Genomic DNA, 27,256 nt, shown 5'->3' with positions numbered 1-27,256 from the left:
CTGCTCTCTGTCATCTTGTCGCTGATTCATCTTTCCCATTCACAGTTGTCCTCGCTATTCCTCTGTGCAATTCCTGGTCGAGTGGATTTTGTCTTTAAGCCTGTTTGTGCGCTTTCAGCCGGTGTCCTGGTCATGTTTGTCCTTGTCAGATCTGTCCCTCTCATTCAGCCAGCTACAGAGCCTGGCAGATCTAGGCCTACTGCCAATGCTTTTGCACTGCTCTGGTCTCTCAAGCAAAAAGCCGCTCTTTGCTGTAGGTAGCAGAGGCTGACAGATGTTTTGACTTCTGGTTTTGTCCCTACCCGGCTGTCCTGGAGACAGAAAAGGCACATTGAATCCAGTGCAGATGGGAAAGATGTCTGGTGGGATCTACCAAAGGTCAGATGAAAACTGTGAAAGGAATGTATTAGTGCCATCCTTACTCCATCCCCTTCTTGATCTGCGAGAGGGAAGAGCACACTTGGTGTGTCCCCCAGATCTTTGTAGTATAATCTAGCTTTGTTCCAGCCTAGTTCTCCTCTCTGGAAGGCTACATCAGTGCTCACATTCTCTGTGCCTGTGTTTAAATAGCAATCTAGCAAGCTGCTCTGAGGAGCTGAATGTTCACACTTCTCATTTTGCTCAGGGAATGACTGTCTATGTGGCTGCACTGAATTACAATGCTGAGTGAAGAGCCTCTGTGGTTTAAGCTGAAAGGAATGTTTTGGAGATGTTTCATTGAAGGGGTGGGGGGAAACCTCTCCAAAAAACAACTAACACCTGAATATCCACAAACTACAAGAGCTGGAATGACTTTGTGTCTTCCGTGAACCTGAGGGAACCCAAAACATGTCCTGAAGAGCTGGACTTTAGGGTTGCTGTGGCCTAATTGCCCCAGCTTGTGCTGCTTTGGAGTTTGAGGGCGGTTTGGAACCTAAGCACTTTGCTGTGCTGAATAGAGGCGAGGTGTTGGGATTCTGTTTCTGGGGTCATCAGTAGGATCTGCTACAGAAAGCCACTTTCATGCTGTTGTGTCCGACACGTACTGACTGTAAAATAAACTTGATGCTTATTACTCTTTTTTTTCCCCTAGGCTTGCACCAGGGCAAGAAAATTAATAGTAGTATTCTGTGTGCTGCGCTACAGATTATTTACGACGCTAATGCCTATTTAAAGCCATTAGTTAATTGAACTTCGAAGAATTGTAGGCCTGATCTGCCAACTTCATGCAGTGTTATAGTTTTTATTTCACGTTTAAATTCTGAACCCTGGTCACATTTATTGACTGAGCAGCGGCTCAGGGCTTTTTTATTTTAACTTTTTTATTTGACAGTAAATTGCCAGCATTATGCTGGGTAAAAGAAGAATGAGTAGGATGTTTAAAACACCTCTTGGTTGTGTCCTCATCATCTTGCACACTTGAAGGCATTGGCTCATTCACTGAATTGTTATCACTTGCTGCTTGGGAAGTGTGCTTTCAGCAGTGCTGAATTGTAGCAGGTCCTTTGCTCTTTGGTGCTGTTTCTTCTTTAAAGTGTTGGACAAATGGTGCTTAAACCTTTTGAATCAAGCAGTGGTTTTCAGAAGGGGCTTAAATGATTTAAGAGCACTGTTCCCTTTGGCTTAGAGTCAGACTTGGTGCTCTTTAATCTTTTTAGGTATTTAAAAAGACATGCTTTCTTCCCTAGGGGTTTGCTGAATCTGTCTCTTCCAAGTACTTACAGGGCCCCTTCATCTACATTGTCACTGTGTTGTCACAGCAGCACAGTGGAGGAGAGGAGACCCATGTCTCCATTTCATGGCTGGGGGACTAAGGCAGGAGGGGACTGAGTGACTTCTCGCCAGGCAGGGTTTTGGAAGCACAGGAACCCAAGTCCTGCACTAATCGCTGTGCAGAAGGCTGCTCTGCTGTCTTATGGGGCTCTGTGCATAGTGTGCTCTGACACGCTGTGCTCATCCAGGGCCTTGGGCTTTTCCGGGTATGGTCCGTTTGGTCACGTATACAGGTAGTGTAGAACTGCTCAGGTTTTGTGATAAATGAAAATACTGGCAACAAAACCCTTCAGGGTTGTGCTCTGATGAATTCTTCTCTGTGCTGAGGAAAGAAAGATGAAGGTCTTGTCGAGGAAAATGCATTTAAATGCGCTATTGTGCTTACATTGTTCGTAGTTCCACTCATGGTGTCCCACAGCATGAGAGTGTACCCAATAAAAGCTGGCTGGTGTTGACCACTTTCTCCCAGTAGTTAGGTGTACATTGAACCTCCTCTGTAGGGCCCACCTGTACAATGTCCAGCTCAGGAACTGCATGGGGATGAGAAAGAACTTAAGTAGGCAAAGTTGGAGTGAGTTCGAAAAGATTCTTGCTTTGAACTTCCATGAGGTGCTGCTGCTTTGGGATCCAGCAGTGGCCTAGAATTGCTGGGAGCAGCTGGAGCCTTGCTTTTTGGAGAGGGGTGGGGTTTCTGTGGAGAATATCCTTTCTGGGCAGCCTGTGTTCTATGCTCATTGTTCTCTTTCTATGAAGAGTGCCTATCTACAGCTGGTACAGCTGTGCTGGGAGCTGTCATCCCCTGGGAAGAAGGACTAGGTGGAGCACAGGAATATGTTTTCAAATGAGAACTTAATTAAAAGTTCTCAGAATAAAACAGCGATTCTGTGAGTTAATTATTTCTGGGCAGTTTTTAACAATGCATCTTGGCTTTTGTATACCTCTTAATATTTGTTTTGAGGTTTTTGTTGCTGCTGCTGCAGTTTCTTTTTCTTTGTGTTGACTGCTCCTTGGGTAGCCGCAGCGTTTTGTGTTGGCTTGACAATACTGTGTGTCCCAGGGCCCGTGTGTTGCAGTTATCTGGTCTGAGCCAATTGAGCAGCTGTAGTCCTCTGGCAGGCTGTTCTCCTGAATTGAAAAATGTGGTTTTGATTTATTTTTGTTTGTTTTATATCCTGTTTGGCAGTTGATGCTTTATACTTACTATGTTCCGATTATTGACAATGGCAAACTAGTTTGAAGTTTAACCACTTGAAAAGGGGCTAATGTAAACAATTCTGCAGTCTTGAGATCTCTTAAAATGATTTGATTATCTTTTCTTATGTAGATTTTATCTGAGATTATCAATTTTTCTCCCCAGGGATAAGGGGGGGGGAGCACTTGACACAAAGCCGAGCCAGTCAGCTGTTTGGTGATGTACATATAGAGGTTAAATATATTGAAGAACGAGCAAGGAACACCACATAGGCAGAGATTGAGGAAAAAAAAGTGAGAAACAGCAGAGGAGGGAGCACCAAGGTAGGAGGAAGTTTCCTGATGGTGATGCACTTACGGAGGATATGCGCTGAAACAGATGGATATTTCCAAAGTAAGTGGTGGCCACGGAGATGCCATGCCATGCAATCTCTTTTGGAGCCAGAGGAAAGATTTAGGAAGGAAGGAGTGGCAGAGAGGAGCTCTCATGTACTGGTGGTAAACCCATCCACCTGTGCTGCACTCTGGAGTGATGAGGTCAAGTCTAGGAAAGGAGAAAGACATTGATAACAACATCCTTTGTTTCTCACTAAGTGAGTCTACTTTAATTAGCAATAGGTTATTTTACTCAAGTCATCTCTGTTTTGCCTCTGATGGTAACTTGTAAGCAAAATCTCCCTGTCTTTTTCTCAACCCATGATCTTTCTTATTCCTTGTCCTTGGTCCCCAAATTGATGAATGAGTGAACGGCTGGGTGGACATTGACGCTTAGCCAAAGCTAACCTGGCACAGAATACAAGAGGCTTCATATTAAGCTAAGCAACTCTCGCCCTTGTATGCCATTCTGCACTGCAACTGGAAGCTGCAGCAGCAGCTAAGCTGCCTTGTTGAGATGTGAAATAAATGCAGCAACGTGGGGCTAAGACTGACATCGTGTCTTCATTCCATCGTTTGTTCAGCTTTTAACAGAGCTGCGTTAACTCTGTGTGTTAAGTTAAGGCTGTGCTGAGTTCTGTGCTGCTCTGAATGTGGTCCTGAGAACTGAGCTAGTTTAAACCCTTTGCAACCATGTAAGAGCAGGAATCCTGTAATACAGATGAGGCAATCGGGCTGTGTGCTGAGACTATTTGGTGATGTAACCTGTGTGAGATGAAAGTAGAATAAGAGGGGATCAGGAAATGGGAATCAGAAGCCTAAGCCTTGCATTTGTTGCCTGAGATCCAGCTAGTCAAAGTAGAGCCACCTGTGATTGTATGTAAACTCAAAGAATCCTTTTTCTCACTGACATACACAGTCTGTGAATTTCCATCTAACACATTGCAAGTGTGGGCTATTGTAGCAACTGTGACTGCTGATAAAATCACTAAGGACAAGATGGAAAGCACTAAGAAGATGTAGCAGGTGAGAATGGGAAAAGAGAAACAATATGAAAATTAAACAGACTGGAAGTGCAGGGTTATGGCTGAAACTGCCGATGCTGGCTTTACTAGAAATGGCATTCCTTCTCTGTGAAGTCTTGGTTTGAACTGTGCCATCTGAATAGCACCCCCTGCTATTAGCTGTGATCCCAGTGAAGCATCTCTTTGAATTTTAAGGTCTGAAATCATTACTTTGCCTACAGGTTCATCAGTTGTATGTGTGATGTGGAAATGCCAACCTCTGCTCTTGTCTTCAACTTTTCTGTTAGTACTGTAAAGCGAAAGCTAAAATGACATCAAGTTGTTTTTATTGTTCTCAAACATAGAAAACTGAAAACCGATGGTGTGAAGAGTTTTTTTCAGTATATTTGGGTTTAATTTCTGTCATTGCTACTGGAGGTTTTCAATCACTTGGAAAATACAGAAGTATTTCCAGTTTTTTTCAAGGTGTCAGGTAAAATAGTACTAGAGACAGAAAACAATGCCTGTTGGGTACATGTGTGCAGATCTGGAGACTTAGGCTTCCTGGTATGGAAGTATGTCACAGGTTTATATATATACATACATAAAATGGCGAGGTGGAAGGCTGAGTGCAGCAAATTCAGATGAACCCATATCTCCTTTCACATTTGCATCAATGCTGACCAAAACCAGAGCCTGCCCAGAGGCTCCCAGCTGGTGTTAGGGATTTAGTCCCTCTGTAGAAGAAGTGAGGAAGACTGCTTATATCTGCACTGAACTTTTTGAGTTTCCCAAAGTCTCAGCAATGGTGATTGGAGGAAACATAGTAACTGTGCAAGAAAGGAGTTTCACTTTGGGTAAGATGTGTTATGTTCACTTAACTAGGCTGGTTTGGACAGCTAAACTCATCACTGTACAACACCGTGAGGCTTTTTCTTTATGGTATTCTCCCATGAACTTGTAACTGATGTATTACTTGCAAAGGTCTTAAGCTGGATACAAGCAAAAGACTCAGTATTTGGCACCTGTGATTTGGAGGTGGGGAACCAGCTTCAGTGCAGTCTTCCTGATTACAACTTTCTCACAGCTAGATATTCCAGTACGATGTCATCCATGGTTACGAAGGGAGGGTAGAGGCTGTCGTAAGCTACCTGGAGATGGGTGTTGAGCTCCGTCATCAGATTCTCCACAGAAGTAATTAAATTCTTGAAAGATCAAACAAGTTTATCTTGAATTTAATTTCTCGGTTGACTTTTATCTTGTATTTGCAGAAGGGGGAAGGTCAGAAAGGTATTTGTGAGTGTACATAAAAATGCATTCACCTTCATAGATGTCCCTATGTGCTGAGATACTTTGTTATTCTTTAATCATCTCTAAAATAAGCAAACTACCTACCTTGCTTATCATCTTGAACTTTTCCTGTCCTGCATTTGCATACTTTTTCACTGTATATATCTATGTGTGTATATTATGTGTGTGTGTGTGTGTGTATTCCCCTTGATGTGCATCAAGGACTCTTGCAATGCTCTGTAAGCACAGATTCCGTGATTTATTTGTGAGAGTTAGCAATGCAGTTACTTGATTATATCAATCATGGTCTCTGTGCTTCTTATCAAGCCTTCTATCTGTGACCCTGCTGTTGGGAGAAAGTAACCATGTATGTAACCCACATCCAAATAGAGCATTGATTTCTTTTATTTTTTTCTGGTGATTTATATTGCTTTTACAAATATACACTCAATTAGCACAGTTCATTCGTTCTAAAAAAAATGCTTATTTAGCTGACTGAATCGTTAGTAATGCCTACAGTGCTGCGACACTACGCTAGGAGTTGGGTGACCTTCAATATTGTTTGTAGAATATAAATCGGATCTGTTGTAGGCTGTTCCTCATTTTCTGTCTGTCTTTACTAAACCGATTTACGCTGGTAGGATTTGCTTCTCTTAAAAGAAGTAGACTGTGTTTATCATTTAATAAATAAAAGCAAGCTTAATAGGTGTGTGAAATAGAAGGTCCCTCTGTTGCAGCTGGACATGGGAGCTTACAAGTGAGTTTGGATGAACCATCAGGTCTTGGCTAGCTCTGGTGCAAGGTGGAGCAGCTATAGGGCAGATACTTCTGCACCTTGTGCAAGCTGTCCAGCTCCCCTAAGGCCCAATTGTGATATCCCTAACAGTAACCCCCCTGACTCAGACTTCTGAGTAGATGCTAAATTTGAATGCCTCAGGTTGGATGCCCAAGATCAGCGGTGCGTTATGTCAGGTTGTTCTTTAATTGTTAGGGATTTAATGGATTCCTGAACTCTGACCACTGTAAACCAGTAGACCATTGGAAGTGTCCCACGTGTATAAAAATTTGCTTGCCAAATGCCCAGAGCTAACAAAAGCACCTGCGAGATGTTGTATTCATATTCTTTCTGTGAATACTGAGAATAAGAAAAGAGTGACCAAAGGTTGGAGCTGATTAAACAATTATGTTCTTTCTCCCTTTTAAATAGCCAGGGGTACTCAGCAAACTCTGTTGGGGTTAGTCATGTCCAAACTGAAGTTCATGCTGTGAGTAAAGTGAAAGGATCCTATCAAAGGATGCGGTGTCTACTTGACTGTACCTAGGGTGGGAGCAGGAAGAGCAAGAAACCACATGGGAATATCATTGGGTGTACCCATACTCTTGTGGAGTGGCCGTTGTCCTTCGTAATGCTGCAGAAATGATGCATTATGAAAAATGTTGTGGTCATTTGGGTGTCTGTGGCTCTCTAACACTTTTAAAATATAGGCAGAAAAATATAGGCAGCTGTGTACGTTCTTGAAATTCACTGAAATTGAAATGTCGTAATACATTTCAACACTAATTTGGAAAGGAAGCTTAGATTTGTTGAAGTGGAATTCATCCTGTCTGTCTCTAGCTGTTAAGCACCTTGTCCAGGAAGTGCTCCAGCCCAGCTATTTTGGATGCGTGCTTTTGGGTGGGTAGGTCATGTCCAGGTGATACCTGTCTCCATTGACTGCACAGAGAACTGGTTTTGATGCTGTGCCTGCATTCAGCCCTGAGGCAGCCCTACTGTTCAGGAGAGCTCGCAGCCTCGTGGTGTTATTTAAGACAGAATTTGTATGCTCGGTTGCTACAGTTTGCTCAGAGCTGCTCTTGGGCCCCTCCTTCTCCTCCCCCTGAGCAGGCATGTTTTCCTGGAATGGGACCTCTGGCTCTTGCCAGATGTCCCCCTCTGGCTCCAGCTGTGGCCACTAGGATGTCACTACCCTTCATTATTTCTCAGGGCTGCCGATGATCCCACATGGATCTGACAGTAGAGCAGTCTGTGGGAAGCCAAGTCGATCAGTTAAGTGTAAACAATTTGCAGCTTTTGCTCTGATCTGTTCTGATGGATTTTACCTAAAGATGACCCAGCAGCACTTTGTAGAAATGCTTCTACCAGCAGACAGACAGCAGCAACCACAGGGCCATAACTTCAGCGACACTACAGCCTGTAAGAGGAACATCTTTCTGTGGTATGAACAGAAGAGACAGGGTGTCTCAGCCAGGTTTCCATCCACTGGACCATGCTGTTCTCTAGCTCACATCTCATTCAAGCCTGAGTAAGCTGAACCATTGGTGACGTGGTGTGCTTGGGGACAGATGTGATAAGTACCAAGGGGGAATTTCAGCAGCACAGTGCTGAGGAGCATGGGCTCTCTGAGATGTAGTGAGCACACATAGGTAACTAAAGCTGGTTGTACCAGAGGATTTGTGAGAACAAGCTACCAAGTTTAGTACGGATGTTAGCAGATGATTTCTATGCCTGCATGTATTCTTACAGACTCATTTTGTTTTCTCATTCTTTATTGTCACAGATATGATGAGGCTGTAAATGCTCTAGTCTTGCTCCTTCTTAATTCAGATTTTGGAATCTTCCTTGCTCCATTAAATACCACGTTTAACTTTATTTGGAAGTGTTTTAGTCATAGCGCATTGGGGACAGAAATTGTACACTTAGTTCTGGTGAGTGGATGTAGTATTAGATTGACAGTCCCTGTCAGTGTGTAATTGCAGAGTAATGGGATGTAGTATGTCATTATGGCAGCTCGATAGCATGAGTTTTGCAACTGTGCACAAGTCCAGTCTTCCATTTCTTGTTATTCTCATCTACCTCACACTAGTTTCTCCCTGATCTCCTGTGGCAGAGAATCAGTAGCATGTAATATATATATGTATATAATATATATGTGTGTGTGTATGTGTGTATATATATATATATATATATATATATATATATATATATATGTGACATACTCAGTTTCTGGCAAAAAAAATAAAATAAAAAAACCAACACAGATGTATAATTGAAATGCTATGGGAGTATGGGAAAGAACTGATACAAAATTGGAATCCAGCAGTAGGCTCTAAGGAGTGAGATGTGTATGAAAAGCTTTATGTTGTGAAATGAGCAGCCTTCTCCTGCACATCTACCAGGAGATGCAATAGTATTACGTCTATCCAGAGTTAATTAGAGTTGCTGAGCTTTACTAACCACATCATGAAGCCAAGACAGGGATCATATTCATGGGTTGGAAAATGAGGGCATTCTGTGAATGGATTATTGCTGAGTAGAGAGTCTGTCGGCCAGTAGTTTAATACTTCATATCCTGCAGCAAATGCTTTATGCTGAGCTGGCTGACTTGAAGGTGTTCTCGCTGAGGACCACCTTGAGACATTTATACACCTAAAAAATACTTTATGCCATAAGCAGCTCTCCTTATATCAGCAAAATTAAATAATACTGTTTGGGAGTAGAAAAGATTGTGATTTGGCTCTAAGTCAGAAGCAGAGTAAGAGACCAGACAGATGCTAGAAACAGCTCCATCACTTGGACATGTAACAGAGCCCATTCAATGTTTATTCCCTTGTAAGAGAGCCTGTCGATGTTGCTGTGCCGAATGCTGATCCAGGTACCTTACGGGAGCCACGTGTTCTTGGACCTCGCAGCTGACACAGTCCTGCCTGTGCAGGCATGAAGTAGTTTCTGGTTATGTCCACGTGCCTGGAGAAGAAAAAAAGATCAGTTAGGTCTGCAGCTACAGCATCCTTCTTGTTGTTGGATACCAGTGGGAACGCCAGCCTATATCCACTGTGGGTTGATGGTCCATGGCCATCACTTACACCTACTGTTAAGTTTCATCTCCCAGTCTTCTACATTTTATTACATTTATGTGGTAAGAAATTGCAGTTACATGCTGTTTTCTGCTTGTTCACAATTCTCAGTCCAGAAAAACGAGGAGGAGAATTGAGGAATTGGAGCAATGTTTTCCAAGGCCCATTTTACTATTTGCTTTTACATTATGTTTTCTAATGGATATATTCCTCTTCTCTAGGATTCTTTGGCTATATCTCAGCTTTCAAATGTACTTGTGCTCCTATTAGATTGTCTTAGCAGAGGAAAACTCTGGGTTAAAATCCACACAATAACTAGCTACAATCCTTCCTTGGAACCTGTTTTGTTGCAACACATCGTTTTAAGATTTTTTTTATTTCTGCATTTGTAAATTAGGTGTGTCAATAAAAATGTGCAGGGCGAGAAGTGTTGCCTTAGGTGGGTGAGAGCCCACAGGGAAGATTCCCTTCGTGTCTGGGGCTCAGCTCTTCCTGTGCTCTGCCGCAGGTCATTCAAATGCACCGGTGTGCTTTGGTACCTGTGCCATAGGTTGCTAGTGAGAACAGAAAGATATCTGCATCTCTAATCAGTGAAGTGTTTCAATGTAGGTCAATCACACTTGAAGTATTAACGATGTTGTAATGTAGACTAACAAAATAGAATGCGTTTTTTGTTTCTCTAATGGGGTAGGGAGAAAACTTTATTCTTGTGTGGAACTGGGCAGAGGAGGTACAAATATCCCCATCTGATTGGAGTCATGTGAAGGTGACGCCTGCCTTCCCAGTGTGAAAGAAAATGACGAGCACAGAACTGCTTTCTCTGTGGCAGACTTGTGAACAACAGCTGTAGCGCCAATGAAAGGACCCTGAGGAGATGAGAGCCCACAAGTGGGAGTTTCAGACACGTGGGGCAGATCCTCTGGGGCATTTGTCCTCATGCTGTAGAAGTATGGCTTTCACCACATTTGCTTGTGATGTATCATTTTCTTCTGCTTCCTTCTTCCTGTTTTACGTATCTAGTTTGTTCTCTACCGCTGTAAAAGTGGATGCTGGTAGAGCTTAGCAAGTCCTTTACTTAGAGCAGACCCAGTCTGTTGTTGATGCTGCTGCCTCAGAGCTGCCAGGGATGCTTTTAGGCTGATGCAGCATGTCTCTCAAGTCTGATGTAGTATGACTGTGAGCGTGCTTCTATGTGAGAGCATTAGGGACTTGTAAAGAGGTTTCCCATGCACAGAACAATGTAAGAAACCATGGCCAACTGCAGTAGTCAGAGTAGTTGCACAGGGAGAGTATAATTGGAGCTGCTATTGCTTTGTATTCCCTAGAGGTAGTGAGAATGCAACAGAGGCAACAGAAAGCAGTACAGAAACTAGGCTCTTCTCTCTTTGTCTGCCTGCATATTATCTGAATCTCATCTGGGGGATGGGACTGTGAGCAAGCTGTCAGGGTTAGATGTCATACCTCCCATCCGGGAGGAGGGGAAGGGTGCAGGCTGTGACTCCTCCGGGACCTGGGTGTGCTCCTCTGGCCCGGCTGGGCTAGCAAGTGGGGAACTAGCTCAGGCCAACAATTGGACTGGTTTATACCCACACTGATGATTTTTTTTTTTTTCCTTAAGACAAGTAAGCAATTGTTACAAAAATAGGTTTTCAAGCAACAGTGTAAGTGATAGCATCCTGGGAGGGTTTGGAGTGACAAGCTGGGAGGTGTGAGACTTCTAAAGTGACATGGAAACATGGGAAAGATGTCAGCAACGGCCTCAGATCCATAATTGTCTGCCCTTTGCTCAGGGCTTGTCAGACAGCAATGGGTGAATTAAATATTTGTGTTTACAGTTCACAGAAGAAAAGTGAATTCTTGTAAATAACAAACACGTGGATAGCACTGCAAACTCATCAGCCTACTTCAAAAGAGCGGCACGATCCTAATAATGCTTTTGTTTAAAAGGGCTGAGACACTAATTCACCCCTAGAATGGAGCTAAGTATTTATCATTAGTACCACACTGCCAGATTTAGTAGTGTGAAAATAATGCAAACAGTCATCTGTAATGCAAATGTTGACGTCTGATTAATAGAGAAAATAACACGAGCAATTAATCCACAGGGGAATAGATCGTTATAAATGTAAATTAAATCATCAAAGGATAAGCCACACAGAAATAAAACTACCCTAAAACATGATTAATTATTGAAACTCCAGTTAAAAAAAAAAAAAGGCTTCTTTAACAATAGAGTCCTTGGTATGTGTGTCAGGTGATTCATCAGAATTCTGGACAAGGTTATTTTATCATCCTAAAATTGATTAGCTTCATTATAAATATAATAGGGCGTTTATTCCACCCATGATGGTGTTCTCTCTTAGGGACGGGGCACAGCCATAGCACTGAGCTGACTCAGTTCTGATTTATGCACGTGCATTTTTCTCTATGGTATATAGTTGCCTGAGTAAGTCATGAGATATATCTGCATACATTTTTCAGGGAGGAAGACAAATTTCACATTAATACATATGACTTTAATCAATCCAAGACTGAATGCTGGAGGTCTTGCTGGTCAGGACATGAAGTGGTGTCAAAAATGAGTTTCTCTTCTTGCCTCTCAGGGAAACAAAAAGTTCAGGTGACCTTGGGCAGATCGTTTCATCTCTCTGTGCTTTATTCCTCATCTTGGTTTAGGATGCTTCAGTTTAATGATGTGTAACATGGCATTATTTAAAAGATACTTTTTGCAAGAAGTGCTAGGAACCTACCCCTGTAAATTCCTGGTCGCTTTGTAAGAGCTTAAATAGAAAAGTTGGATTTTTTTTCTCAACAAAATAGGGCTTACTGGTCACCAAATAGTGTCAAATACTTGAGTGAGTTCATACTAAAGGTAAATGAGTAACGCATTAAGGGTTTAATTCATAATTTGCATCTTTCTGAGGTTTAGTTTTGCATCTCACAGATGTCAGAGACCTGCTTAGAACTTTGACATATATTTTGTCCTTTCTATCAAAATCAGTTTTGGTGTACTTGAGTAATTCCAATGCATTTCATACAGTATCATGGTACTGTGCGTAACCCCATGCAGAACTGGCCTTATACAAAACCATATGCAATTGATATAGAATTGTTCAGGTTGGAAAAGACCTTAAAGATCATCAAGTCCAACTGCAACCTAACCATGCTACCCTAAGTGTGTGTGTGTGTGTGTGTGTATTATATTTTAGGGTATATTATACTACGTGATTGTGCAGCACTTCACTCCTGGTATAATTAGTAGTTGGGTTGTCACCTCGCTTGAACTTTTTCATGTTGCTTGGCACCTTACATTTAATTTCTGCTCTGTTTGAGACTTTTCCCTGTTTTGAATGGGGTTCAGCCTTGACTGCACAGTTGAAATAAACATAAAAGATGGGCTTCCTGAAATCCACACGTGTTAGCAAGCTCTGAGTGATGTCTGGTTCCATACAGGGATGAGCCTCTCAGCCATGGCTTGAAGTGGTTCTGCAAAATGCTTGCCTTCACTATGAGCCACGTTGTGGTGGTTTTTCTTCTTCCAGAATATTATTTCTACCTTGGCAGGCTTACCTTTTGCCAGTAGCACTGGAGTGCTGGTGCTTGTGGTGCAAAATTCTGTTACTGAGAACTCAGGCCACCTGGTGGTAAATGTTTCTGCTGCTTCATGACATCAAGTGGCCTCAAGGCATTTCTTACAGGAATTGTATTAGGCACCTCTGTGCATCTGAAGCTTCAACAGCTAGATTTAAACACTGGAAAGCGTTTAAAGAAAACTCAGGAAATTAGAAACAAATGCCTGCCAGGAAACAAACACTTTTGTATCCTTATGCTGTCATTATCTCTTAATAACCAGCCTTTCTGGCCTCCTTCCTATGTACAGCGCTACCGTATGGGGGAAAGAAAAATTGGTTTTAACTAACCTTTTGTCTTGTGCATGTGAACTGCTGGTGGTACGAGCAACTCACTTATGTTACTATAAACTTCAAAGTTTAAATGGCAGCTTTTTCAGTCTTTAATGGAGAGCGTTCCACTTGGTCGTCTTCAGCCCCAGGGAAGGATAAGTGCAGGATAAGTCCTATCCTAAGGACCTGGCACCATAAACAGGAAAGCTAGAATGTGCTTTTTTTTTGTTTTCCTGAGTTCTCTTTGGGCTGTAAACAGAGCCCTGAAGTGAGAAAGGCAGCGGAGAAGAAATGAATCTTGGTAAATGGTATTAAAAACTAGCAGGGAGGGAGATATATGAATGTAGGAAACATAGGGCTGTTAAGTGAGGGAGCAGGCTGTGAACCCAATTTATGCCAGTGGCGTGAGGAATGAAATGAGAAAGGTGGCACTCAGTAGATTCCCTTGGCTCCTCATAAATTTGAAAGTGGCTGCCTTTCCTTTTTTAGTAGCTTATAAAATGCAACCCTGGGACTGTTAGGAGATGCACTGGTGAAGGTGATAGAAATGAGAGAAAAAAATTTCCTCGTCCTGGCCTTCATTTCCCAGATCTGTAATAATTTGTCAGCCAATTAACTGGAGGTCATGTATATCTGTAGTCTGTTAAAGAATTGCACAACACACTCTATGGAAGTGTAATTTGTCTGCACCTTCAGAAGCACACTTGGTGTGACAACATTCTGGATGCACAATGTCAAAGAGAGGGATTTAAATTTTTCAGCACCCTCACTGCTCTGTGCAGATCAACACTTATTCGTTGTATATTCCTGTGCTTTAAATAGGAGCATGAAGAAATGGGTATTTAAAGCAAACATTTGGAGAGCAATTCCCAGAAATCATTTCAATTAGGAGGGGAAAAGGCAGCCTTATGGTGTTCTGGTTGTGGATTAGTTGGCCTAAGTCTGGTGGGCCAGTGGCTGGTGGTTCTGGTGTACCTCATCAGGATCCTGTTCCTTTCCCCTTACTATCTAGTGCTTCCTCTGTCTGGGTGCTCCACTGATGTTGTGATTTAATCAGACCATGGACCCTTGGGGCCTGAAACACCTTTAGCTTTGGAACCAGCACGTGTGCAATGAGAGCTGGCCCTGTGCTCCCAGAGGGTGAGCATGAAGTACTAATGAGATGCTACCAGTGAGATACGAGGAGCTGCTTTGAAAAGTGTACTGAATGAATTGTGTCTTAAGCTTTGACAGTCCTTCCCTGCTGCATCCCTCTGCTGACATGCAGCCCTCTAAAAGCTGAAGCCTGGGCTCATTTGTCATTGATTTCTCAGGTCACCCAGGAGGGCTGTTGCAGCTCTGTGCTGTTGTGTGCTGTAATTCATCCCTGTTAGGGGGCTGATGGGAGGACCGACGTCGCATGTGGATTTGTTCCGCTTGTACACAAGCGAAGTCTGTGTCTTTTTTGATCTATTTATAAATTCTTTAGAGTTCCCAGGGTATGAGAAGACTAACTTCTTGGCCTTTCTGTGGGGATCTCCACATGGCCAATGCTTCATTTGAAATAGGTTGTTCTTTTTATTTATTTTTACAAATTCGTGGTTAAACACTGGAATAGGCTCCCCAGGGAGGTGGTTGAGTCACCGTCCCTGGATGTGTTTAAGAGCCATTTGGATGTGGTGCTCAGAGAGATGATTTAGCAGAGGGTTGATAGAGTTAGGGTACTATGGTTAGGCTGCGGGTGGACTTGATGATCTTTGAGGTCCTTTCCAACCTGAGTAATTCTATGATTCTTAAGAGTGCCTATTCTGTTTCCTGGCAATCTGAGCACCAGCAAGATGAGGTCTCAACTTTTCCTAGTTGTCTGTTCCTCAGGCAAGGTAGCTTTTTTTCAACAGGGTGCTTTTAAAAGGTGTCTGCCTACGTAAACCCCTCAGACACAGGGAGGGTAGGAGAAATCTGGTGGAGGACCAGAGTTGGACTGCACTTCAAATTTGAATGAGAAACTTGGATTAAGAGTGATGCTATGGAGTTTTTGGGATGAATCTGAGGTGCCCTGTGGTCATGGCTTGGGTTAAGATAGGTGCTTACACTGGCTTTCTTCCTCCTGCCTTGTGTGTAAGTCATTTATTTGTGTATGTGTAAGAGTAAGTGTGCGTGCATGGGTGAAGGTAGTCAAGCCCCAGGGGGGTGGGCCCAGTACTTTGGCCATAACTGTGACAAAGTAATAATGCTGGTGAGGGAGATGTTAATTATCTTACTGATTTATAAAATAAACTCTCCTAATGTTGGCAAAGCTATTTCAAAACTCATGGCAACCTGATCAACCTCCCTCCACTGGCACCACAGCTTTCTGAAAACGAAAGCTTTTCACTGTCTGGGAATTATCTGCTGAACTTCTAATGGTTTTGTGATGAGGTGCTGTACTATTCAGCAGGTAATTGGCCTGCGTGTAACCCAAAACGTTCCTATTAGAGTAAGTAGGTGAACGACAGTTGGTACTAATTAGATAATGGCTTCAATTTACCTAAATAATAGGGAAAGGTAAATTAGTAATCTAACCTGTAGGCTCGGGGTAGAATTTTTAGTGATTTATTTTGTGACAAAGAAGAAGGTGTTGGGGAAATATTGCTGCAGAGCATCTCCAATGAAAGGAATCATCTTGCAATATGCATGGCTTCATCTTAATTTGTATTGAAAGCTCTTTATACTTGTGCAGGGTTCAAAGATGGATTACAGTTGGAACTGGGTGGGAGTAGTTTGCTGTTTCACAGCAATCCAGTCTCAAGTTGTGGTTGCGTTGTTCCAGAGCTGGACTTGAACATGGGCAGCTGGGCCCCCAGGAGAGAGAGAGATGTTGCAGAGCCTCTGGTGAGCCCAGGTTAAACTCAAACACATCAAAGACTTTCGTGCGCACAGAGAGCTGCAGCCTGTTCACCTGATACTGCCAATTGCAGGATGCCCAGGATACTTTTTGGTACTGGGGTAATCAGATTTGAGACTTGGCTTGTTTTCCTCACAAACTACAGCTTGTACTGTCATTATCTACTCTAATCTCAGTTATCAGGGCTTCTTGGTTCTTCTTGGCAGGAATTGCTTTGCTTTTCTTCTATTTTCTGTTCTCCTTTTTTCTCTTCCCCTTCCCTCTTGAAATTCAAACTTGTTGCTACAAAACTTAATGTGAATGGGAAAACTTCTTTGTTTTTATTTACCCACAAATAATTACAAGAAATGGAGACTTCAATAAAATAATGTAGGTTTCTAGTCATGTAGCATCATGCTATAAATGACATAAGTTGTGCTTTCCACTTTTTTCCTCCTTTATTCTCACCTGTTATCTGTTCCTGCTCACTGAGGTCTGATGCCAGGCATTGGAGTGGGATTCACCTGCCTTGTCTTGTTATTTTAATGTCTTCTAAGCATCAGCTGAGATTATAAAACCTCAAGTGTTCCTTAGATAAATCACTTGCTCCGTGTAAGCAAAAGATTGATTTGTCTTGACATATTATAATCTTTCTGTTTTCACTCATTGAAGCTTAAAATGTATTGCAAAAGACCCCTGTCATTTTTCTGATGGCTGCTGGGTCACTGCAGACAGGAGCAAGCACCTCCTTGCAGTCTTGTTTCTGTGAGCTTCAGGAGCCTGACGTAAGGTTTTGTTTTCCTCTGGACTGTTCTGGCTTCTGGCCAGTTTAAACATATCTGTTACTAAATTGTATCTGATAAAGAAGAAAGAAAAGGCGAAATGTGGTTTTATTCTCTGGAATTCCTCATCTATGTAAGTTGCTTGGTGGGAGCTGGGTGAATTCTTATCAATCAAGACTGTCCTGTTCCCCATGGTGCTACGTCTCTGAGCTGCTGGGATTTATTATTTGTGTAATGAATCTACTAGCCTCAGCTTTAATCGTACTTAGTTGTAGCAAAACTGTATAGAGGTTTTTCACAAGTCATTCCTATACAAAGCTGATGCGCAGTACGAGGGAGAACATGTAGGTGGCCATGTTAGATTTGGGGGCCTACAAAACTTGTTGTTCCTGTCTTTTCTTATGAAATAGTAGACTGCAGCATCCTGGTATCATCAGGGGTTGATGTATTTCTGCTGAAGGAGAGGGAGAAAACTCAGTCTCTTTGTCTTTCTGGTGTTCCGGGAGATGTAGAGAAATGTGATCCCTGATGGGGATGTGATCCCTGATGGGGATGGTCAGGAAAGGATATATGGTGAAAGTGAAAGTCAGCTACAGGATTCTGTGCCTGGAGGAATTCCAGATTCAACTGACTTTTCATACCATGGGCTTTAAGCTGTCTTATGGTAGTAGGTGTTGTATATGTTGCTGCTTTCAGGCAGAAGACAGCACCATGCCCAAAGAATACTTAGCAGCAGGAATGTCAGTTGGCAGTCGGGTTCTTGAATCAAAATGTGTTTTTTGGTGGTCTCTTTTTCCACAGAAATGTCAGAATTGATGATTCTTTATTGATGGTAGAAGTATTTTGTCAATAGATCTCCCCTTGAAATGAAAACAATCCAATTAATAACTTTGAATGGAAATCTTTCACTGACTAGAAAATGTACCCAGTTTAAATCCTCCTGAAAAATAGAGCCTTCACTGTGCCAGTACTCTGTTGTTTTTTTTTTGTATATTTTTTTTAATACATTGTTTTATGACAAGCTCTTCTCTTGGTAGGGAGTCTCATGCTGGGAAAGGCTGGAGGGTAATGGCTATCTGGCTGCTGTGCTATATGTGTCTGTGTGTGTTAATGCTGTGGTCATGCTACCTAATCCTTCTGCTTCAAACCACACTCCTGGGTGGGAGCTGCCTGCAGGATGAAGCTGCTTCTTCATACTGCTCTCCAGGAGCTGCTCCAGATGCAAAGGCAAGGGCTTGCGTTGCTCCTGGTCAGGTACTTCCTAGTCCAGGTTTGGAGCATACACCACTCCTTTTTTTGGTTGCTTTTATTTTTGCCTAGTTGTCCCAGTCTGGCCAGGGCAGATCTGCTCTTACTTCTAGGTTCAGCCAAGGCTCAGCCTTTGGGAGCAGGGCAAAGAGGCTTTGTGCCATGAACATCTTCCCTCCCAGGAGACACTCAGTTCCCTTCCTGTTAGTTGCATTTAGGGCATGGTGGAAATCTCACTCGTATCATTTGTGTTTAAACTTGTGTTTAAAAACTTTCAAATCTTTTAGCCAAACATTTTCAGCATTTTCTTCCTTTTAGGAGGACAAGTAGAATTTAAACACTGAGCAAAGGGGCAAAAACATTTTTTTGACTTTATATTCTTAATTGTTTTGCTTTTGCTGCTGTTAAAGCTGAATACATAATTGTAAGTTCAGAGGCTTACTTTTTGTTGAAGGGAACTTCTACAGCAGAAGTTCGAGAAGTCACTGTGTAATTGATGTCAAGTAAGCCTGAAGTTGTGCGGGCTTTTAGCTTATTATCTACGATAATGTGAGCTATTGTCAGTGATTGGTCAACAGCCATAGCAACGGGCTATCAGAGCAAGGAGTTGTAACAAAATGTAGTTGATGATAGTAAAGAGATCCTTCATTTAACATTCAAGGGCTAAAAATCCCAAAAGTTTAAAGAACTTTATGGTTAATATTTAGATGCTGAAAGTATGGTTTAAAAAAATGTTCAGCAAAATAGATGCTGATGTTCCCTATTAGTCTGGTGTTCTGGCAGAGTGAAAAAATAAGTTCGTAAAACAAATGATTAAAACGATGTAAAGGGGAAGAAGCCATTTCAGTGACGTGGACCTACAGTTATGATTCATTAGGTGGGCAGCAGAGCTTCTCCTTGGCTTCAGACAGTAGTCCAGAATTTATTCTAAGCTATCAGCCCAGTCAGTTGTATCTTTGTATGTAGATTGCTGTACTAAAACACAACAAGGATTTACAACAGAGGAATTACAATTGTGTTGATCTCTTAGAATGAGCCAAGGAAATTCTGTAGAGAGATATATATTCTGCCAGATCAAGTGATAAACTGGGCACAAAATCACTTTTCTTGCAACAGAAACAAAGCAGAAACTTTGGATAAGTATGTTGTGGAAAAAGTTATTCCAAGTCAGTGTTTATTCCCAGTGATGTTCTTTTTTTTTTGGCGGTAGAATTATCCCAATGTGCTCTCCTGTTCATGCCTCACTTCTACAAAATCTTCTGTTGAGAGCAGCTGGAAGATCAGACTTCAGACACATTTTCCAGCTGTGAATGTTCTACTCCTTTACAATGGATGCATCTTAGATTGAAGAGGCTGTTAAGGAACACAGAGTTTGAATCTTGCATGGCACCGTAAGCTCTGAGCTTGATGCAGTGATACTATTTTTTAAATAACAGAAGTGTCCACAAGTGGGTAAAGACCCATCAGCACAATCAATGGTTTATAGTCCTTTCCTCTTAGAGGACTGCTTCTTATCTGAAAGCTGTTACAATACTGTACTTGAATTGTGTAACCTATGCAGTAGGTATTCTTTCCTTCTCGGTACTCATCCGTAACTAACATTGTGCTTAAATAGGAAGGAATGGCCCTATTTCTTCTAATTAATTTTAGAAGAACCTTAACCTAATTAATCCATCTCATTTTTTCAGTAATTAAAACATACAGATCCTTTTTTTCTTACTCCTGAAGTAGAAGATAGGAGTGCTGAGCAGCTGTGTTTGTTCTTGTAGAATCTGTTTGGTTGAATAAAACACCCTCTGGTGCCATCCTCTTCAGCTGAAACAGGTGTTTGAAGTTCACCCTTTTCAATGACTTTGAAATGAAGGCAAGGAAAGCCTGCAGGGAAAACAAGTGTCAGAGGCCTTGTAGGCCTTCTGGTGAAGTTAAATCACTCTCTGATCTCACTCTTTTTAGTCGGCTGATAGGTCCTTTAGCATCTTGTCTTTGAGGATTAGTCTGCACTCTTAATCATCCAATCCTGATGGTTCCTATCACCCACGGTGGACTAATCCCGGCTTAAATAATAACTGGCATCATTGCATTGGTATCAAACCTCCTGTTTGTAATGTTCTCCACTTAAGTTTTTCCTTCAAGGCATTCCAGCCAGCCTGCAGCTGGGGTTACATGAGCTGAAGAGCCTGGGCAAAGCTGAGGCAAGCAACAGTGCTTGATAGATCTCCTGTTCTCCGATTTTCTGGGTTCTTGGAGTAAGGGAAGCATCACCAAGCTGCCTGCTTACTAAAGCCTGCTGGTATTCACAGACTTTTCACTTCAGAATGGAATCTAACATCTGCACCTGCTGAATGTCTAAAGGGTTTTGAGAAGACTCTCTGTGGTGTTTGTGAGTGTCGCGTGTTCGTACATGAGCGTCAACTGAGGATGTGATTTTATTGTGATGAAATGAAGATTCATTACAGAGTACTGTGTGGGCAGTGACTTGACCTGGGATGCAGGTTTTGCTTTTTTACACCACTGGGACTGAAACACTGGATAAACCATTCATCATATGTATGTTTGAGTACAGTACTTATGAGCTACACCTGCACTGATGGCTCATTTTGCATTGGCTGCTTAAAGAAGTATTTCTGGCCTCCAGCTTTCGTGCAGTTAGTTTGGCATGGAGTCTTGCTGTCAGGTGTCGTCTTACCCCACAGTGCTACATGTATTCATCTCTCTTTTCTGTACAGTGTGCTCCCACTAATGAAAACGTTTTGATTTTAGGAAGCTGATCTGTGTTTTTGTTTTTTTCCATTAGATTAACTTGGCTATGTTACTTTCTTGTACTTTCAGTTCTTCAGATTTGTTTTCTCCTAAAATAGTCGATTACATATTCTGGATGCTTAGAATTCATGTACTTGTCTTTTTTCGGTCTCGGATCCATGAAGTGCTCATATCTGATCCAGTGTTTAACGTGATTAAGATTATGCAGAGAAGTAATAATGTCTGTTTTAATTAAGTGCTTGAACGTGTTTCTGAGTGGAGATGTTCTGTGTGGGACGTTCAGAAGTGCCTGTGGTTGAAAGGATCTCAAGTCCCATTGAAAGTGAAGAGCTTTCTCCCACCGGCATGAGAACACGATGCTCTGCTGCCATTGCTGTCAGCAGTTGTAGACACTTTGCTTGAGTGAAACTAAGGGTTTCATTCACCATTGCGTTAGTCATGCTAATGAATACTTAGTCCTTTCTGGGAGTTTTATTTATTTATTTTTTTTTCTATTAGGTTTAAATCCAGGGACTTAAGCCAGATACTGAGGGTCCATTTTGGGCTGGGCCTCTTTCATCCTTCCCAAGAGACATGATTGGAGGAAGCTGTTTTCCTTGCATTTTGCAAAAGACACGTGTGTGGCTTCTGACACACAGACTCCTGTTTTGCAGATCCCTTCTTTGCCAGCTGCGTAGAGACCACCTAATCAACAGGGATCCTGCTGGGCACTCTGAACTCCCATTCCTGCATCAGGTATGTAGATGGCTGCTCCTGATTTATTGATCTATAATAAAGTTCTGAGCAGTTGATTGCATTTCAATTTCAGGTCTTCAGCGCATGACTTCTTAAAGAGTGGAAAAGACCAATTCCAGCAGCTTATATGTAGTGTAATAGATTGGGCTGGTAGCAGGGCTGTTGCTTACTGCTGTACAAGATGAATGTTGTGTGTACAGTGTTTTCTGTTTTCCTTTGAAGTGGGATGGGCTGCAGAGGTGTTGTGCTGAGTCTTTTGGGTGAGAGGAACAGAGAACACTAAATTACTATCCCAGGTTCCTCTCCTCATAGTACTACCAGTCAAGTGACCAACCAAAGTCACGTATCTACTTTTTTTCCCTTTGTGGTGAAGGCTGTTTTATTTTGAGACTTCACTGCTTTTTTTCCTTTTGTTGCTGTTGTTCATGTTGTTTGGTTTTCAAAAAAAAGTAATCCTGTCTGCTGAAGTCATGCATGAAATCTGTCCATCTTCCTTCTTCCCCACTCCCTCCTCCCAGGGTGCATCTTTTTTTTTGGATAATCTCTGTACTTACAGCAGGAAAAAAAAAAAAAAAACAGTCCAGTCCATCCAATCCAGTCATAAAAAATGGTGTTGGTGTTGATAAACGTGCTGTAGTATTAGAAGCACAGACAAACAGATGGGGGAAAAAATGTGCTGCAGCCTTCTAACACTGTCCTTGTAAATATACGGTTGATCACCCAGCACCAAATGACTAAGACAACTACATCTATTTAGGATAATCTCACAGATTATCAGACCCCGAAACGGGGTGATACACTGGATTTCAATGTTGACACTCAGAAAAGCAATCACTACAGCACTGTGAGTGCTTGAACTGGGAATTGGTAGTACATATTTAAATCAGACATGGGTCTGCAGGCTTCTGCGGCTCATGCTCAATGAGAAGCTGACCAAGGCCTGTGGTGTGATGTGGAACTGGAGCCCTGCACCTGATGTTAACGAGGCTATCTTCTGACTCAGGTATACTCATGCTGGTATCTGTCAGGAGTGTTTGTGTTTCTTGATTTTCAGTGACCAGCCTCTTTGAACTCTCACTCTCTGGTTCTCTGGGAGAAAAGGTATTTTCTTTGCTTCTATTTATCGCTGACTTCAGTGTTAGTTTGAACTGGAATTAAGGTTCTTTAGCCTGGTGTTATATAGTTATTCTGTGACAATTGTATCAACCACTTCTTCATGCTTTGTGTTGTCTGTGAAGGACTACATGGCTGCAGCTGTCACAGGACCTCAGGAGGGCTATTTTGTTTCCATAGGCTACAGTTAGACGTGGCAGGTTAATTCTGTAGAGCGGCCGTGGGATTGATTTGCTTTCGGAATTACTGTGTCAGTACTTGAGAAACTTTTCTTTCACTTCCCAGAATGAATTATAGATCTAAGTCAAAGGGAGGCAGCAAACAGAAAGCAGGGTTTCAGTGGCTGAACTGACCCAAGCCTCATTTAGCCAAGATGCCACTCTGACCACGAGGGCCCACATGGAAGTGCAGGAAACTGGCATGCCAACATCTTTCCGTCCCTCTCTGCCAGTGAGGCAAATGTGTCTGTGCAATACTTGCACACAGGCGAGGAGCGTAGATGACAAGCTGTCAGGTTGTAGACTATCTGATGCATCTAAAATGATCCTTTGACCATCAGAAAACATTTTGCCCACGTGCCTGATGTTAGGAATGAAGTCATTGTGGAAGGGAGTAACGCTTTGTTCTCCCCACTGGCTTGTGGTTTTCGTCAGCTTTTCTTTCTTCATGGCTCACTGCTGACAAGGAGACTGGTTTGCCATGCTAAATACCTAGGGACTGACAGGATGGAGAAAGTTTGCAGGCTCTTTTGACAGCTGTAATCAATAAGAAGTGAAAATCTCACTTCAGAAGCCCTTTTCTAGCTATAAATGGCAACAGAAGTCATGAAGGTGAAATCTTGATTTTAGCCTGTAATGTGAAAACAGCATCAGAAATCTGAGCCCAAGGAAAAGATTTGCAAACCGAAAGCTTCTCTGTGCTCATCTGTGTGCACCTCAGTCAAGGAATGAACCACACTTGATGGAATGGACTGCCAGACTGTCCTCAGAAATCCTGTGGACGATTCATAAAGGGGAGTTTTGCTTAGCACATCCATATGTTCTCAAGGCAGAAGCAGGGCTTGCCAGAAGAGCTTTCATTATCTTATTGCAATCTTTTCTGACAGTCTTGATTACCTTCTAAGAGATGCAGGATTTCTCCAACTCTTGTGAGGGTCGCTGGGAGATGAGGAAGCACGTAGGCAAAGGACAGGATCAGAATTAACTTTTGAACTGAACAGGCCTACTTTAATAGCAAATCATTTCTTTGGAGGAAAAAGTTATTATTTTCCAAATAGATTTAATTGCCAGCAAGCGTGCATTGGAAATGGGAATAACAACTTTTAATTATGAGTAAGGATAGACAGAAATCCCCAGAGCACCTGGTTAATCAAAAATAGGGGCTGAGCAGTGCAGTATTTCCATGCCGTATTATGGGTGACAATGCCAAGTCATTCAGAAAACATAATAGGAAAAGTTTAGTCTGAGATATGCTCTTGTTTTGTGATGTAGAGTAACTATCTGTGGGCTTTTACTCTTTGCTTTGCAGAACACAATGCAGGGGAGCAAATATGGCTGTGGTCTGTTTTGCTGCGCTCATACTGTAGCTGCTAATTTGGTCGGTGTGGAAATGTATTCCCTTTATGTTATGGGTGTTGCTTGGGAATTTGTTATTAATAAAAATACAGAGCTTTTGCAAAGGGTTTTGCGCTGAGAGACCTCAATGTTTTGTGGAGTGCGATTAACCTTGCACTGCAGAAAGGAAGATCTGTGTGACAGAAGCAAGTTTGCCCCCACAATGACATGGCAGACCAGACGAAAGGGGATCCCAGCCTTGGAGCCGTGGTGCAGGGCTCCCTCTGTCTGACCGTGCAGCCTCTGCTACTGCTGGTTAATAGAACTGTCAGTGGTAGCACTTCTCTTGAGGATGTGTGGAAGGTTTTCATTTCCCCAGATATTAATCAGGTACCTTTTTGTCAGCACTAAATTCACTTTAAAGAAGAGATACAAAAATAGAGCATCTTTTTGTATTAGTTATCATACATCCTCTGGCAGCATCTTTGCCAAATGCATAAAGGAAGGCAATTAATGGCTACCCAAGAGATTTATTCTATTATCCTGACTATCTTATTTCTAAAGTAGCTTGACGTTTTATTTGTCTGACTTATCTGTTGTTGTAGGGAGATTTTGTTTTATTACCCTTGAGAAGACTGAAATGTTAAACAGGAAATACAGGAGCTCCTTTCATTACTCTGTGTTTTTCCCCTATAAAATGTGAACTCAGGCTGGAGTGTCAGATCTGCAGTAAAGGAGAGATCTGGGATCATGGCTGGGACAAAATGGTGCTCAGGAGGTTTAGATTTGATTACAGACAGTATCCCAGACTCTCCGTGGTAAGCCGCTTATACCTCAATCCTACAAAGCAGTTTTAAGCCCTACACACCTCTCGGACCTGAAATTCTAGCTGAGCTTTGTTTTTCTCTGGCTCTGCCAACATCTCAGCTTCTGCAGCCTCTGAATGGGAGGCACCGCTGAGGAGCGCAGTACAGATGAAGTTTGGTCCTGCTCCCAGAGCAGATTTAGCTGTAACACTGTAGGACAGGTGTAATTTAAAGTACCCACTGGTGTTGCTGCTGTGTATGTACTGTTGGCAAAGGGAAATGCAGTGGTATCCAATGTGCTAAGAATGAGTCGATTAACCTGAAGGAGTAAGAGCCATTGTTACGTGTCTTCTTTTAAACTGAAATGGAGACTTGATGGCCTTTGAGAATAAACACATCTTGCTGACTACCAAAAACTTATTTCATCTTTACCCTTATGAGGGAGCTTTCATTCCTATTAGAGAAGACTGTAAGGTAAATGAAACAAGCAGGCTTTTCTGTATATTTTCCTGTAAGTAAATGAATATCCACAGGTCTAAAAGGAGCCTAAAACTGAGCTCTGCAAATGTAAGTTCTTTATCTTAATAGTATGCAGTACCCAAAAAGAGCTTGGCTTTTTGAGAAAAATGAAAGAATTGTAACAAAGGGTAATTGAACTTTTGCTTATTTGAATTACATGAAGTAGGTCTCTCGCATGCTTCAAACTGTGGAAGGCTGAGGAAAGTTTAGGAGCCTGGAATAAGTGCAGAATGGGGGATCTCTGTTTCCAGATCAGTCCCTGTATTACTACAGCTCTTTGGTGTGGCTGCTTACAGCCTGAGAGACATTGTACTTGTGTCTGTTTTTTAATCCAACCTGATGTTAGTATTTCTTTTTCTGGGTCAACTGATTCCATGTTCGTTGCAGTCAAGCCATCTTGTAACAGCAGTGCTAAGAAGATAGAGTCAGGCTTCTGAAAAGCAGTGGTGACACGATTGGCTTGTAGTGGATAAAAGGACTGACAACAGAGAACTTCTGTTTCGTTTATTCAGAATGATTCTGAATATTAGTGTGCTGATACTGAATATTGGCTTTCTGATTTAGGATGTGGGTTTTTATTGTCTTGAAAAGCGAGGCAAAATTGATCAACTCCATTCATAAAGTGAATTTTAGGGTTTTCATTATTCCCTAATTAGTTTCTTAAATGAGTGGCCGCATCCTTCAGGGTTCTTAGGATGCTGCACATCCCTGGAGTGCTGAAAAAGTCTGACGTGTGGTGTCACCTCAGGAACAACAGAACTGCAGGTGTATTCATGAGTCACTCTTCCTCTGCCCAAACGGTATAGCAGGTATCTGAAAACTTGATACAGGAGTCAAGAGCTGAGTGGAGAGCACTGAAAGGAGGACTTCTGTCTGAGGTGGCTTTGCCTTACTTCACTAGTGGTAGATAAAAGCTGGCCTTTAAACTCCTTGGAGACTCTCATGAGCTATGTTTATGGAGGTGATGCTAATGGATGTAATACATCCGGAAAATGCTACTGTTTCTGGGATGATAGGTTTTCAGGCCTGGCCTGTGTCGCGAAAAGCAGTTAAGTGGAATTGCAGCATGTGGGGGGAAAAAAATCTCTTGCCTGTGCTTTTTATACATTTTCTGTTGTTGCTGTACTTGGTGGACAGCTTTTGGTCAGCACAACTCTACGTTTAATGGACAGTTTATCATGAGAACCTCTTCCTTTAAGCAGAGGGGCTGTGAGAGGCTGCTCTGAACGATCAGGTGCTTGCAAACTGGAGCTCTGCCAACATAAGCTGAGGTGTTTGCAGTGATGGAAAAGATGAGGAAAGAAGAACTCGGTGCTGTAGGCAGGGAAGTTTGCATGAAGAACCCCAGAAAACAAGTCATATTAGCAGGTCAGCTAATCCTTCTCTTTGCTATTTTGCCCAGCCTGCACCCCTCTTTAAAAGCAAATGCATTTTATTGGTGGTTGCTTTGGTTTTAACTTCTCGGCGGTAGTAGAGTTTTGTAATGTGAGATGGTGTTTTACTTCTGGAGCTTTTCTTTTCCCTCTTGG

At 42.2% G+C, this 27,256-nt stretch overlaps 1 protein-coding gene across 14 annotated transcripts in view; it reads left to right on the top strand.

The window, feature by feature from the left end:
- The window catches only part of TSPAN4 (tetraspanin 4), a 395,182-nt gene that overhangs the window by 111,048 nt on the left and 256,878 nt on the right, over positions 1–27,256 (top strand). For 11 of the 14 annotated variants that reach the window (XM_015286701.4, XM_015286696.4, XM_046942328.1 and 8 more), the window contains one exon: positions 21,655–21,736. The exons of the other annotated variants lie outside the window; for them this stretch is intronic. The gene's annotated coding sequence lies outside the window, so the exon portion shown is untranslated. The remainder of the gene's footprint in view (positions 1–21,654; positions 21,737–27,256) is intronic. 14 annotated transcript variants of the gene reach the window in all.

The sequence above is a fragment of the Gallus gallus genome, chromosome 5 (assembly GCF_016699485.2).
Source record: "Gallus gallus isolate bGalGal1 chromosome 5, bGalGal1.mat.broiler.GRCg7b, whole genome shotgun sequence".
In the NCBI taxonomy this organism is placed as follows: Eukaryota; Metazoa; Chordata; class Aves; order Galliformes; family Phasianidae; genus Gallus; species Gallus gallus.
The sequence above is the reverse complement of the archived record's forward strand: the minus strand, read 5'-3'. Positions and strand labels throughout refer to the sequence as shown.